The 13606-nt window shown below is 50.4% G+C and overlaps 1 long non-coding RNA gene across 1 annotated transcript; it reads left to right on the plus strand.

Moving 5' to 3' along the window:
• The first annotated feature begins 6027 nt into the window (after nucleotides 1–6027).
• On the plus strand, nucleotides 6028–8100 carry LOC135295173 (uncharacterized). Its single transcript, XR_010357195.1, has 2 exons — nucleotides 6028–7008; nucleotides 7492–8100. It is a non-coding gene; the product is annotated as an uncharacterized LOC135295173 (long non-coding RNA).
• The last annotated feature ends 5506 nt before the right edge of the window (nucleotides 8101–13606 follow it).

Below are 13606 nucleotides of genomic sequence, written 5' to 3' on the forward strand. Positions count from 1 at the left end.
AGTGTTTTGGGAGTGTTCCATGGTAGATTGTTGTGTATGACTTTTTTCTTTTTTCCCTTATGTTTCTGTGTTGTAGGTTATTAAAGTGTTGCTTTTCCCTCCATCCCCAAGTGGGAGCCTGCTTTGTTCTGTTTCTGGGTCACATCTCACAGTAACCATTTTGGAAATACACCTTTCATGGGGACCCTGGCACTGTGCCAGGGTCAAACCATGACACTGTGGCCAGCACCATCAGCAGCACTGGGGCACTCTCCCAATTCCTGGTCCGGTCAGGAGGGCGCCTAAGGCGTTCTCCTTAAGGGACGAGGATCCGCAATGAGAGGGCTGCTACCCAACAGGAGGCAAGATACAGACTCCAGCCACAGTATAAGCCAGATGCACTGTCTCCACGGAGACTGACAGCTCAAGACCCCAAATTGGGGGCTGACACTAGCTTATAAAGAGGGGAGGGTACAGGAGTGGAGTCTGGTCTTCAGCCAATCCGTGGGAAGGTGGGAGTGAGGAGAGGGTGATAGACACAGTGGGACAACCAATAGGGAAAAGTCTGGGGAGGGGCCCTGGCCCCTGAACCAATCACTCAGTGCCCTGGCTGGAAGATTCTAGATGGAAGGGAGGGGCCACCAAGTGATGGACAGGGCACCAGGGAGGGACCAAGGAGTGGATACATGGGTTGCCAGTGGTAACGGGGAGGGAAAAACTGGATTGATGGGGCGAGCAAGGAGAGGGAGAACCAGGGCAGAACCATTACAAATAAAGGGGTACATGGAACGAACCAATGTACAACTTAACCAAGCTAAAGCATAAGAAACACACTACAACAGAGCAGGAACCAGATCTGCACAGCCCAGGGCCGCTTCCGTGCCTTGCTCATGCTCACGAAAGGCCAAGTCCCTGTGGGACATGGGGCTTCTCTTCCCTTCACAAAGCCAGAGTCAGGGAGAGAGAGCCGGTGCCTGTCCCACAGAGCCCCTGGCCAACCCAGCTGGGAGCCCAGTCCTGCCACGGGCAGCCGGCTCCCCTTAGGAAACGTCCCTCCCGCTTCAGGCGGGCGCTGCGGGGGGACATCAGGTGTGCTCCCAGCTGCAGCTTGGCACTTCAAAGCTGTGCCAGGAGGGGAACATTGGAGAGAAAATCGATGATCCAGAGCCACCCTGGATCTGTCTCCTGTCACTCACCACACTTGGAGCAGGTTCTGGATAAACAATGCAGGGCAAGCCTAGGAAATCAGCAGGAACTCCGAGTTGAGTCCTTGTGTGCTGCCATGCCGCCTGGGAAAGGAGAGGTGCTTTTGTGACCGGCTGAAGCGTGTGAATCCTCCAGGAGCTCCAGAGCCATTCTTAAGATTTGGAGCCAGCTGTTGGTTTTTTTCCCCTGATGTTGCTTAGTTTTGCTTCAATGCTCCCAAAATCCAGAAGAGCGCCGGAAAGGAATGGAAAAGTTTTAAAATACAAGAGCAACAATTGACAGAACTGTGCAATTTTTTTCTAGCATAGCCTTTCTTTTATTGAAGATTTTCCCAGTAGTGATTTTGGTAACTACCTGTTTGTGACTTTTGACCCACATGGTTTTTTAATGATACCGTTTTAGTATTTCTGATGCCTTTGAAGCCCAGTGTAGAACAGAGTAGTGCAATCCAAAGTGCTTTTCTATAGCAAGTAGATTAAACCCATTGTTTCTTTCTCCCAGATAGACTAAAGCTTGTGGGTTGAGTGCCACATCTCACACAACTGGGCCCAGGGGTGACACTGTCCCAGCGCATCCCAACTCTTCGGGCCGCTGTCCGGGTGCATTTGGAAGGGCACGGACACCATTTCAGCGCCTTATGTCTATCTTTGTGCTCTGTGGAAAATGTTGTTTTGATTTGTGTTAATTGGCGATTGTGTCTACTGTGTCAAAAATAGACACAAAGAACAGTTTTGAAACTTTCTGACCCTATAGCTAAATCAAGCATGGAAATAAAGGAAGTCTAGCAGAGTACAACAGATGAAGTAACCAGAGGACTGGTGTTTAGAATCAAATAGAAGAAGTTATGGTCAAGCTGACAGATATTGCAAGAAAGCAACTATATGCTTATATATAATAAAAAGCTTGATGCTCTTCAAAAAAACATGTAGCAGATAGCAGTGTAAGGCCTCCCTCCAGACGAGCACCAAAAGGACAGGAGCCCAACGAGAACCTGGAAAGATGATGAAATTGCTGATCTCAGCATCTTGCTATTTGCTGAGTCGGACAAACTAAAGACTTTGGAAAATGCTATGTAGGCCTAAAAGCAGTACGTATACTTTGCCAAACTTGGATGTGGTGTGTGGCGTGAGTAGAGCAGTGACTCCCTGGCCACCCAGCAATGCTTGCTAACTTTCTTTACAGTAAAAGATATAAAAATGAAATTGGGTTTAGCGAAGGAAATTTAATCTCATGCTCCATTTTGGTTTGGCCTGTGCGGGCAGAGCAGGGCTGGCGGGAGCCGCGCTCCCCTCAGAGGCCCTGAGGGCGGCAGCAATGGCGGCGCCGCTCCCTCAGCGCCCGGCCCCGGCCCCGGCGGGCGGGGAGCCCTCGGCAGCGCCCTGCGGGCAGCAGGGAGCGAGCCCCGGCCCGGCCTCGGTGCCCGTGGCGCCGCAGAGGCCAGGCCAGAGCTGCAGGAGTGGCTGCCTCAGGCAGCGGCCCCAGCCAGGGGCAGCAGCCGGCCCCGGCCTTGTGGCAGCGCAGGAGGCTCTCGTGGTGCCGCTTCTGCAGCCCGGCCAGGTGCCCGTGCACGGCTCCGTCCTTGCCTGCTGCCCCTGCCCCGCTCGGCTTCCCGTGCCCGCCAAAGGCGCCCAGGCCGCGCTCGGTGTCCCCGGCTGTCAGTGCTGAAGGCAGGGACGAGCCCTGGTGCCCGGCACAGCCCTGAGGGGCACCCCTGGTGCCCGGGCTCCCGCAGCTCCTGGAGCCGCTGCCCACGAGTCCCCGGCCCGTCCGTGTGGCCAATTCCTGGTGCCCTGGGCAGCGCAGCCAGCAAAGGCAGGGCTCTGCACTGTGGGGCTGGGGCTGGCGTGTGGCAGCGTGGCCAAAGCCTCTGAGGGCTCTGGGCACAGCAGGGGCCACAGGGCCACAACTCTGGTGGGGGCTGCTCTGAGCCCCTTACTGTCTGCTGCACTGATGCTGGGGTGCCACGAGTGGCTCTTTGTGACACAGGCACACAGTGTCGCGGCCCTTTGTGATGTGGGACATGGTGGTGGCCAGAGACCCTTGTGACATCAGGGAGCCCCACCCTGGCTGAGGGTCTCTAAGGTGCACAGAGGCCTGGGGTGCCCAGTCCCAGGAGAGCCGCTCTCTGTGCAGGAAGCAGCTCCCTGGCTCTGTCTGTGCTGGACGCCCACAGCTATAGAGGCCGACAGCGACAGACATTGATAGCGACGAGGACAAAGGCAACTCCAACTCCCGGTCCCCAGCCCCTTGCCCAGCTGGCTGGAGTCCCCCAGTGAGCAGTTGTCAGGGGCAGTGTCAGGTCAGTCCTGCCACTGACAGAGACTGAGGAGAAGGAGAGGCTTTTTTCCAAAATGGACCACCAGCTTTCCTGGTGGGAAGTTGAGAGTGACGAGGAGCTTTCCCAGTGGGAAGAGCTGTCAGTGAGAGAGAGGGATCAACAGCAAGTACTGACAGTCCATGGAATGTCCCGGTGGACAGCCATGAGGAGCCAAGAGCTGTACCAATGGCAGGTATGTGTGCGAGTTTGAGAGGTTTCACAGTACAGCAATGAGATACATGAAGAGCTCTATGAACAGAGAGAAACTGGCATAGTCCAGGAGCTGTATCAGCGGGAAGAAGACTGTGACATATACCAAGAGCTGTGCAAATGGGAAGAAGGTGTCCCAGCCCAAGAGATATGCCAGTGGGAAATTAATGCAAGTGAGCAGCAGCAGTTGGGATGGGAAAAAGAAGAGAGATGCCATGAACTGTGTTTACAGAGAGATGTGAGTGCCACAGAGGATTCCCACTGGGACAATATGCAAGACCCACATCAGAGGGAAGGTGAGCGGTCTGAAGAACTCTCACCATGGGAACAAGACGTGTGCAAGGATCAGAATTGTACCAAGTGAGAGACAGCAGGGACAAGGAGCTGTTCCAAAGACAGGATGCCAATGCCCAAGAGCTGTGCCCTTGGTCAGGCTTGAGTGACCGAAAGCTGTCCCAACAGGAGGAGCATGTGAGCAGTCAGGAGCTGTGCCCATGGAGAAAAGACATCAGCTCCAAAATGTGGGACAGAGACTTGCGACCAGGGAGTGAGGAGGAGCCCCAGCCCTGTCGCCAGGTAGGACGCAGCTCTGCCAGCCCCGAGGGCACAGCGGTGGCAGCAGAGGCAGCACCTGCCCTGCCCTGCACCTCTCCTGCCCCACAGAATCCCACAGAGGCTGAGCCGGCAGCTTCTGCCCCAGCCAGGGCTGCTGAGAAGCAAGAGCCGGCCAAGACTTTCGTTTCTGAGAAGGTAAAGGCCGCAGCTCCTCTCTTCAATGAGCAACTTCCATTACCACGGACACCATCCAGAGCTCATCCAGTGTCCCCTCTGACACCCCGACCAGTAGCCATGCTTCACTATTCCAGGATCAGAACATCACTGAGGAGATCCTGATCCAGGGACTGACCGACATCTACAAGCTGATAGAGAAGCTGGAGGAAGAGTATGCCCTCCAAAAACAGATGCCCAGCTTAGAGCCCAGGCCCCCAGACAGCAGCAGCAGGAGGGGGCAGCATCAGCATCAGTGCAGGCAGTGCAAGAGAGTGAGGAGGGGAGCTTGGCTGGGGAGGATAAAGTGTGGGAAGATGCCATCGAAACACAGCCCAGCTCTCCCAGCGCCATAGGCATGGAGGTGGCAGCAGAGGCAGCACCTGCCCTGCACAGCACCTCCCCTGTCCCAGGCCGTCCCACAGAGGCCAAGCCAGCAGCTGCTGCCCAGCTGCAGCTCATGAGAAGGAAGAGCTGCCCAAGCCTCTCACTCCTGAGGAGGTAAAGGCAGCAGCTCCTTCTCTCTTCAGTGAGCAACTACCATTACCAGGGACACAGAGCTCATCCAGTGTCCCCTCCGACACCCTGACCAGCAGCCTGGCTTCACTATGCCAGGATCAGGACAACACCGAGGAGATCCTGATCCAGGGACTGACCGACATGTACCAGCTGATGGAGAAGCTGGAGGAAGAGTATGCCCTCCAACAACAGATGGCTCTAGAAGAATCACAGCCCAGCTCTCCCAGCCCTGTGGGTGCAGCAGAGCCAGCAGAGGAAGCGCCTGCCCTGCCCTGCACCTCTCCTGCCCCACAGAGTCCCACAGACCAGACCATCAACAGGGAGATCTTGAGCCTGGTGCTGCAGGAGATGCAGGCACTGAAGCAGCAGCTGGCTGCCCTTCAACAGGGCTTGGCCATAAAAGAATCAGTAGTCACAGCCAAAAGGGAAGAGAGATCAGTGCATGCCCTGCCGAGCATCCCTCCTGCCCCACAGAGTCCCACGGACCAGGACACCAACAGGGAGGTCCTGAGCCAGGTGCTGCACGAGCTCCAGGCTCTGAAGCAGCAGCAGAATGAAGTCCATGCCCTTCAACAGCAGTTGGTGGACAAAGTGGAATCAGTCGTGACAGCCAAAAGGGAAGAGAGCTCAGTGCCTGCCCCGCACAGCCCCCCCAGCCCCTGGCCTGCCCAGCTGGGAGTCCACGCCCCCAGGGAGCAGCTGGAGGAGGCAGCAGTGGGGTCAGCAGCACAGGCAGTGGGGGAAAGGAAGGACGACTCGGATGAGGAAATGAAATGGTGGCAATTCCTGGATGATCTGCAACCTTTCCTGGTGAGAGAGCCAGAGCTGTCCCAGGTGTCTGTCACAGGACTGACAATGAGAATTTCCTTGGGAGAAGGGATCCCAGAGCTTGCCCCTTGTGAGGCTCCCGTTGAGCACCTGGCACAGGAGCCGTGCAGCCAAGGGCCAGTGCCTGCCCCACAGAGCCCCCCCAGCCCCTGGCCTGCCCAGCTGAGAGCCCAGGCCCCCAGACAGCAGCAGCAGGAGGGGGCAGCATCAGCATCAGTGTGGGCAGTGCAAGAGAGCGAGGAGGGGAGCTTGGCTAGGGACGACAAAGAGTGGGAAAATGACATGGAGTCAGAGCCTTCCCTGTGGGAGAATAAGGAAGAGGCAGAGGTGTCCGATGGAGAAATGCAGGACTCCCAAGAAATGTGCCAGTGGGAAGAGTGCCCTGAACAGGAGGTGTCCCAGGAAGAGCTGTCTGACTGGGAAGAGCGCACAGAGGATGATGTGTCCCAGGGAGAAGTCACAAGTCACCATGAAGACTGTGCCTGGGAAGAATACTTGCCTGAGCAAGAACTGTCCCAGGGGGAAGTTGGCAGCTCCCAAGGCCTCTCAGACTGGGAAGAAAACACTGGGCAAGGGCTGATTGGAGGAGAGATCAGCAGCTCTGCCGAACATTCTGCCAGGGAGCAATCCACTGGCCAAGACCTTTCCCAAAGGGAAGCCTGCGTTGGCCAAGACATGTTGGGAAAGTATGGCAGCAGACTCTCCGGACACTCCAGTTCAGAGGATGATAGCTCTGAGGAGCTTGTGCAGGAGAAGTGTAAAGACACGAGCGAGCGTGGCATCTGGACTGAGCCCTCCTTCTTCCCAGAGGAGGAAGAGTGGGATGAGGTGAGCATCCTAGAGCTGCCCCCAGAAGAAGACCAAAAGCAAAAGTGGAGAGTTTTTGCGGCAGATGGGCTCCCAGTGCTCATCCCTCATGAGGCCTGGGTTGAGGAGCAGTGCAGCGGCGGATGGCCTGGAAGGGGAAAAACGATTGCCCCTTCTGGACGTGCCTGCTAGCTGTGTGTCTTGGTTTGACTCAGAAGTGAGTTTCTGGGAAAGTTGTGGTCAAAGCAATCAGTGGCCAGATTTGAAATTGTCACCTGTGCTGGCCACTGAGGGTTTGGATACGCCTCTGAGAACATGCAAGAGTTAAAAGGAAGGCACTCCTGGAGAAACTTCCTTTTTGGAATCCAGCGTAGGTGAGTGGAGTCTGACCTCCTCTCCCCTGCCCAGCTGCGTGTGGCTGGGGGAAGGGGATGCCATGCGGCCTGTGGGGAGGGAGGCTGGAGACCTGCGAGGTGCAGGGGTGGAAGAGTCCTGGGATGTCTGGGCAGCCCCCCTGGAGAGAATGATAGAGACTGTGCTGGCTTGAAATTTGGTATCTCGTGCCGGCACCACGGCTGGTGGCGCGGGGGGCCAAGGCAAGGTGCCCAGCTGCTGGCAGACTGGGCTGAGCTTTTAACTCTTCTGGTATTGAAACAATGGAAGCTGTAAAAACACTGATCCTCCCCACCTGATAGTTTAGAGAGGACAGAGGATGGGCAGATGAGAAGAAGGCTTGAGTGAGTGAAAAAATGCCAGCAGATGAGAGTGTCCTAGATGGAGAATATGATTGGAGTGGCTTTGACTGGACTTTTCTCTTACATAGCCACGGGCAAAACCAATTTCTTCCTATAATGCAGAGACTGCAACCTTGGGGAAGGTGGTTGGCCAGAAGCCATGAATGATAAGGCTGCGAGGAGAAGCAGAGGGAACAGAGACTGAGGGGGAGGATGTGGTGGAGCCCTCTGCCTTCAGTGAACAATCTCTGTTCCTGAAACCCAGGTCCCAGGGGAGTAAAAATATGGGGGGGACAGGTGTCCCAAATGGTGAGAGAAAACCATTTCTGAAACTGGGCGATGCATTTTTAAAAGGACCTAAGGAGCAGTTTGGATCCATGGACAGTGGTGAGAGCACTGGACATGGAAGGAAGATGGTCACCACGGCAGATTTTCTTCAGATGGCTGCCGCGTGTGACACACAAGCACAGGAGATTCCACTGTGTTTCCTGGGGAAGCCCGTGGTGCAAGAGAGAGACTTCTCTCTCCTGATGAACTGGGGGGAGCTTGTGTGAAAAAGGGTATTGGACTCAGAATTGATGTGTTAGAGCAGACTTGAATGTTAGAGGACTGGGGGGAGGAGAAATGTTTTGGGAGTGTTCCATTGTGGATTGTTGTGTGTGACTTTTTCTTTTTTCCCTTGTATTTCTGTGTTGTAGGTTATTAAAGTGTTGCTTTTCCCTCCATCCCCAAGTGGGAGCCTGCTTTGTTCTGTTTCTGGGTCACATCTCACAGTAACCATTTTGGAAATACACCTTTCATGGGGACCCTGGCACTGTGCCAGGGTCAAACCATGACACTGTGGCCAGCACCACCAGCAGCATTGGGGCACTCTCCCGATTCCTGGTCCGGTCAGGAGGGCGCCTAAGGCGTTCTCCTTAAGGGACGAGGATCCGCAATGAGAGGGCTGCTACCCAACAGGAGGCAAGAGACAGACTCCAGCCGCAACATAAGCCAGATGCACTGTCTCCACAGAGACTGACAGCTCAAGACCCCAAACCGGGGCCTGACACTAGCTTATAAAAGAGGAGGGTAGAGGAGTGGAGTCTGGTCTTCAGCCAATCCGTGGGAAGGTGGGAGTGAGGAGAGGGTGATAGACACAGTGGGACAACCAATAGGGAAAAGTCTGGGGAGGGGCCCTGGCCCCTGAACCAATCACTCAGTGCCCTGGCTGGAAGATTCTAGATGGAAGGGAGGGGCCACCAAGTGATGGACAGGGCACCAGGGAGGGACCAAGGAGTGGATACATGGGTTGCCAGTGGTAACGGGGAGGGAAAAACTGGATTGATGGGGCGAGCAAGGAGAGGGAGAACTAGGGCAGAACCATTACAAATAAAGGGGTACATGGAACGAACCAATGTACAACTTAACCAAGCTAAAGCATAAGAAACACACTACAACAGAGCAGGAACCGGATCTGCACAGCCCAGGGCCGCTCCGGGCCTTGCTCATGCCCACGAAAGGCCAAGTCCCTGTGGGACATGGGGCTTCTCTTCCCTTCACGAAGCCAGAGGCAGGGAGAGAGAGCCGGTGCCTGTCCCACAGAGCCCCTGGCCAACCCAGCTGGGAGCCAAGTCCTGCCACGGGCAGCCGGCTCCCCTTAGGAAACGTCCCTCCCGCTTCAGGCGGGCGCTGCGGGGGGACATCAGGTGTGCTCCCAGCTGCAGCTTGGCACTTCAAAGCTGTGCCAGGAGGGGAACATTGGAGAGAAAACCGATGATCCAGAGCCACCCTGAATCTGTCTCCTGTCACTCACCACACTTGGAGCAGGTTCTGGATAAACAATGCAGGGCAAGCCTAGGAAATCAGCAGGAACTCTGAGTTGAGTCCTTGTGTGCTGCCATGCCACCTGGGAAAGGAGAGGTGCTTTTGTGACCAGCTGAAGCGTGTGAATCCTCCAGGAGCTCCAGAGCCATTCTTAAGATTTGGAGCCAGCTGTTGGTTTTTTTCCCCTGATGTTGCTTAGTTTTGCTTCAATGCTCCCAAAATCCAGAAGAGCGCCGGAAAGAAATGGAAAAGTTTTAAAATACAAGAGCAACAATTGACAGAACTGTGCAATTTTTTTCTAGCATAGCCTTTCTTTTATTGAAGATTTTCCCAGTAGACATTTTGGTAACTACCTGTTTGTGACTTTTGACCCACATGGTTTTTTAATGATACCGTTTTAGTATTTCTGATGCCTTTGAAGCCCAGTGTAGAACAGAGTAGTGCAATCCAAAGTGCTTTTCTATCGCAAGTAGATTAAACCCATTGTTTCTTTCTCCCAGATAGACTAAAGCCTGTGGGTTGAGTGTCACATCTCACACAACTGGGCCCAGGGGTGACACTGTCCCAGCGCATCCCAGCTCTTCGGGCCGCTGTCCGGGTGCATTTGGAAGGGCACGGACACCATTTCAGCGCCTTATGTCTATCTTTGTGCTCTGTGGAAAATGTTGTTGTGATTTGTGTTAATTGGTGATTGTGTCTGCTGTGTCAAAAATAAATGCAAAGAACAGCTTTGAAATTTTCTGACCCAATAGGTAAATAAAGTATTGAAATAATAGAAGTCTTGTAGAATAAAAGAGATGAAGCAACAAGAGGACTGATGCTTAGAATAAATAGTAGATGTTGTGGTCAAACTAAGAGATATTGCAACAAAGCTACTAAATTTTTATATATAATGAAAGCTTGATGGACTTAACAAAATCAGATAGCAGATAGCAGTGTAAGGCCTCCCTCCAGACAAGCACCAAAAGGACAGGAAGCCAACAAACACCTGGAAAGAAGATGAAATTGCTGATCTCAGGTTATTCATATTTGCTGATTCAGAATATGTAAGACATTGGAAAATGCTTTGTAGGCCTAAAACTAGTATATTGTTTAATTAACAGAACATAGCCTTGAAATTTTATGCAGAAACAGGAACATGTCTTTCCAGTGTCCATTTTTCTCCTGCTTTGCTTTCTGTTTATCAGATAACTGCCTCCAGGAAAGTATAATATTTTGTTTATTAAAGGAAAAAATGAAAATATTTCTCTTGGAGCATGGCTAAAAATGTTTTCATTTTCACTCCTGACTATGTGCTCCCATGTGACATCTCCCTGCATGCCATTAGCCATTGGGGTATGCAGAGGAGCCCATCCAACATTGCAGCTTTGGGACTAAGAAGTGTCTGACAGGCACCTTTATCTCTGGTTGTAGAGATTTGGTTATCTCAACTGTGCAGCTGCAATGATTCATTCTGACTTTGCAGCTCTGGTAGAGTTGGTTGAGCTCTCATTTTTCTGACAATGCTACATTTTTAAGTGAATGTCAAATGTCCCAGGGCTAAGACAGCAGCTCTTTAATGAGCAAGGGCACAGGTCTCAAGCTCAGGAGATGGGTGGCTACAGCTGCAGTCCTGGAAAAAGATGAAAACACCAAATTTGACCACAACCTTTTCTTAATCAGGGGAAGCAGGATGCCACTGCAGTGTTGAAAGGACTGTGGCTTGGCTACTTTTCCATGTCTCAGCCCAGGACACACTTGGTATCAGCCAAGAGAGGCAGGTGTGTTGAGGGATGGTTTTGCTTTGAGCTCTGAAGTTGGTGGCCTGGCTCCTCTGTGGTCAACAGGGAGGGCAGTGATTCACAGGTCTGGCTGAGAAAGGGCTGTATTATACAAGAAAATCAGAAAAGTGACTTAAAAGACTGGTTATTTTTAATGTATTTGTGATATTAAATTTTACTACAAATTTTCTTCTACCTTTCTGAAGATAACAAAGTTTTTTTTCCATAATGTTGTTATATATTAATCCTACATTGGGCTGCAAAGACCAGTTTGGTTTAAGAATCTGTGTCTTCCTTTAACATACCAAAATAAAATACCAAGTGCAATCTCCCCCTTCACCCAATGGCATCAGATGCATTGTCAGGGTGAGTCTGTTGTGAAAAATAACCTGTAAGAACAGCATCATCTCATTTCTTTAACAGCATCATCTTCTTTCTTTAACAGCTTTCCTTTGCCGCTGCCTCTGTGTATAATGTAACAATGAAACTTCTTTTTGCTTTTCAGTCCTTCTGGTGTTCAGAAGTAATGTTGCTGAAAGCCAGTTAATGGCACTCTAATCCTGTTATTATCCATCCAGCTCCTGTCCTTAATGAGTGTGTGCAGCTCCCTAGAGGCAGGTGACAGGAGGGGAGAAGGATGTGGCTGGGGGAAGTGTCTGTCTGTCTGTCTGTCTCTTACAGGGGATGGATTTTACTGCTCCACCCAATCTTGGCATCTAATCAGATGCCCACAGTGCACGGACAACACTATTGACAAGCTAAATGTACTTAACAGGCAGATTCCTAAAGCACTCAAAGCAGAATCCCACTGTGCTTTTCTTTTATTCTCTATACAGATGCACTCCAATGCGTTTTACTGCAGTGAAAGCAACGAATTAAACTTCAGAGCATGTTTAAAAGAGGGTTTGGCAACTTAAGTTTTCTTTTGTGGTGAGGACAAATGCTTAGTCACAAAATACTGTACGAAAGTTATAGAGACTTCTCCACGTCTGCTGTTTGAGTCAATTGAACAGAAAGAACATGAACAGAAAGAACAGGCAGCTCACTCAGGAACCCATTGAAACTATCTCAGTCTTAATAATGGAAGGGCAAGGACAAGCTCTTCTATTCACAAGGACCCTGCTTTTGGCTTTCCTGGGACCCCATGAGCACAGATTCAGCTCTAAACACTTTTTAAAATCAGAGCTGAAGTGATATCCTTGACATACAAGGTTTCGTGGTTGTACAATCCAGTTCTTGGGAGAGAGAGAGAATTCCTAATGTGGTGTGTACACAGCATGAGACTAATCACTAAGCACAGATGAAATGAAGAAAATGACCTTGGAATCTTCCAAGTTATTTTTGTGGTAAGCAAAAGAAATAGGAAATTATTTTCCAGTTTTTCCAGTTTCTTGGCGGGGGGGGTTTGTGATTTTTTGGGGGTTTTTGTTTGGTTGGTTGGTTGGTTTTGTTGTTATTTTGTTTTTGTTTTGTTTATTTGTTTGGTTTGAGTTTTTTATGCAGCTTCTAAAATTAGTTGTTGCTTTACTCCATTGAAGTTTTCTTTCACTGGATCCATTTTATTATAAAGCTATGTGCTTCAATAGATGCTTTTAGTACTGCCTTGAGAATCTGAATGTTTTCTTTGTATCTTAAAATGTGAGAACATAAATTCTTTTGATGAAGACCTGCAATGAGGCTAATCTATGGTGACCTCTTGTGGGAAAACAACCTCAGATTTATATGGCTAAATAAAGTCTGGTGTGATTGAGGAATGAGAAGGAAGATCAGCAATTTTTTTTTAACAACAATGCTTCTTCCATACCCTTTGAAAGGATATTAACATCAAAAATTGTATTGTTTGGGACTACTTTTAGGCAGAGGAGCTTGAAAAGACACCTGAGACAAATTCTTCTGAAAAGTGAGATAAAACATGCTATGAATGTTCTGATCCTGCTTTTTCCAAAGCTTTTTCCCTTGTGCCAGCATTAATACTGCTGGCACAGTGCAAGAAATATGCACAGTTCTGCTGAGTAAGAGAAGCAGATAGTTCTATTCTTTGCACAGTTTTAAGTTACAGGTCAGGAACTTAAAAACAGTTGAGTGGATTTTTTAACATCTTTTTTACTTACTGGGATCTCCAAAAGGAGCAAGTCTTGTTCTCAGGAGCAACCTGTAACATACTAGAGATTTGCAGATGTTCTCAGCTTTCCCTGATTGTATTCCAGGCAGGAGGCTTTTTTATTTTTTCAGGAATACCACTGGAGGTCGCTCATGTATTAACACACAGTGCTGCAGTGGAATAAAGTAATTTCAACTATCCAAGAATGAGCTCAGCTTGACTTGAAGATGACGTTAAAATGGAAGTGAGTTTAGAATTATGTTGGGCAGATATTCCTCACCTTTACAGTAGACTAAAACAAAAGTAGCAAGTAAACTAATTATCTTAATTTTCTTACAAAAAGACTAAACTCCTCCCCACAACATTAGCAGACCAAGTTGGCTTTGATCTAGCTACTGTAATAATGGAAATGAAGCACAACTCTTCATCTAAAAAAAGCAAAAAATAGGAAAAGAGAATTAATCTAAAAATGTTCACTGGGGTAAGCATTGGGGGACATCAGTGTGACAAGAAATTGCAAACAAACTGTAAGATAGGAGAAGAAAGATTGCATGGGAATTTTATCACTATA

Source organism: Passer domesticus, chromosome 2 (genome assembly GCF_036417665.1).
Source record: "Passer domesticus isolate bPasDom1 chromosome 2, bPasDom1.hap1, whole genome shotgun sequence".
NCBI lineage: Eukaryota > Metazoa > Chordata > Aves > Passeriformes > Passeridae > Passer > Passer domesticus.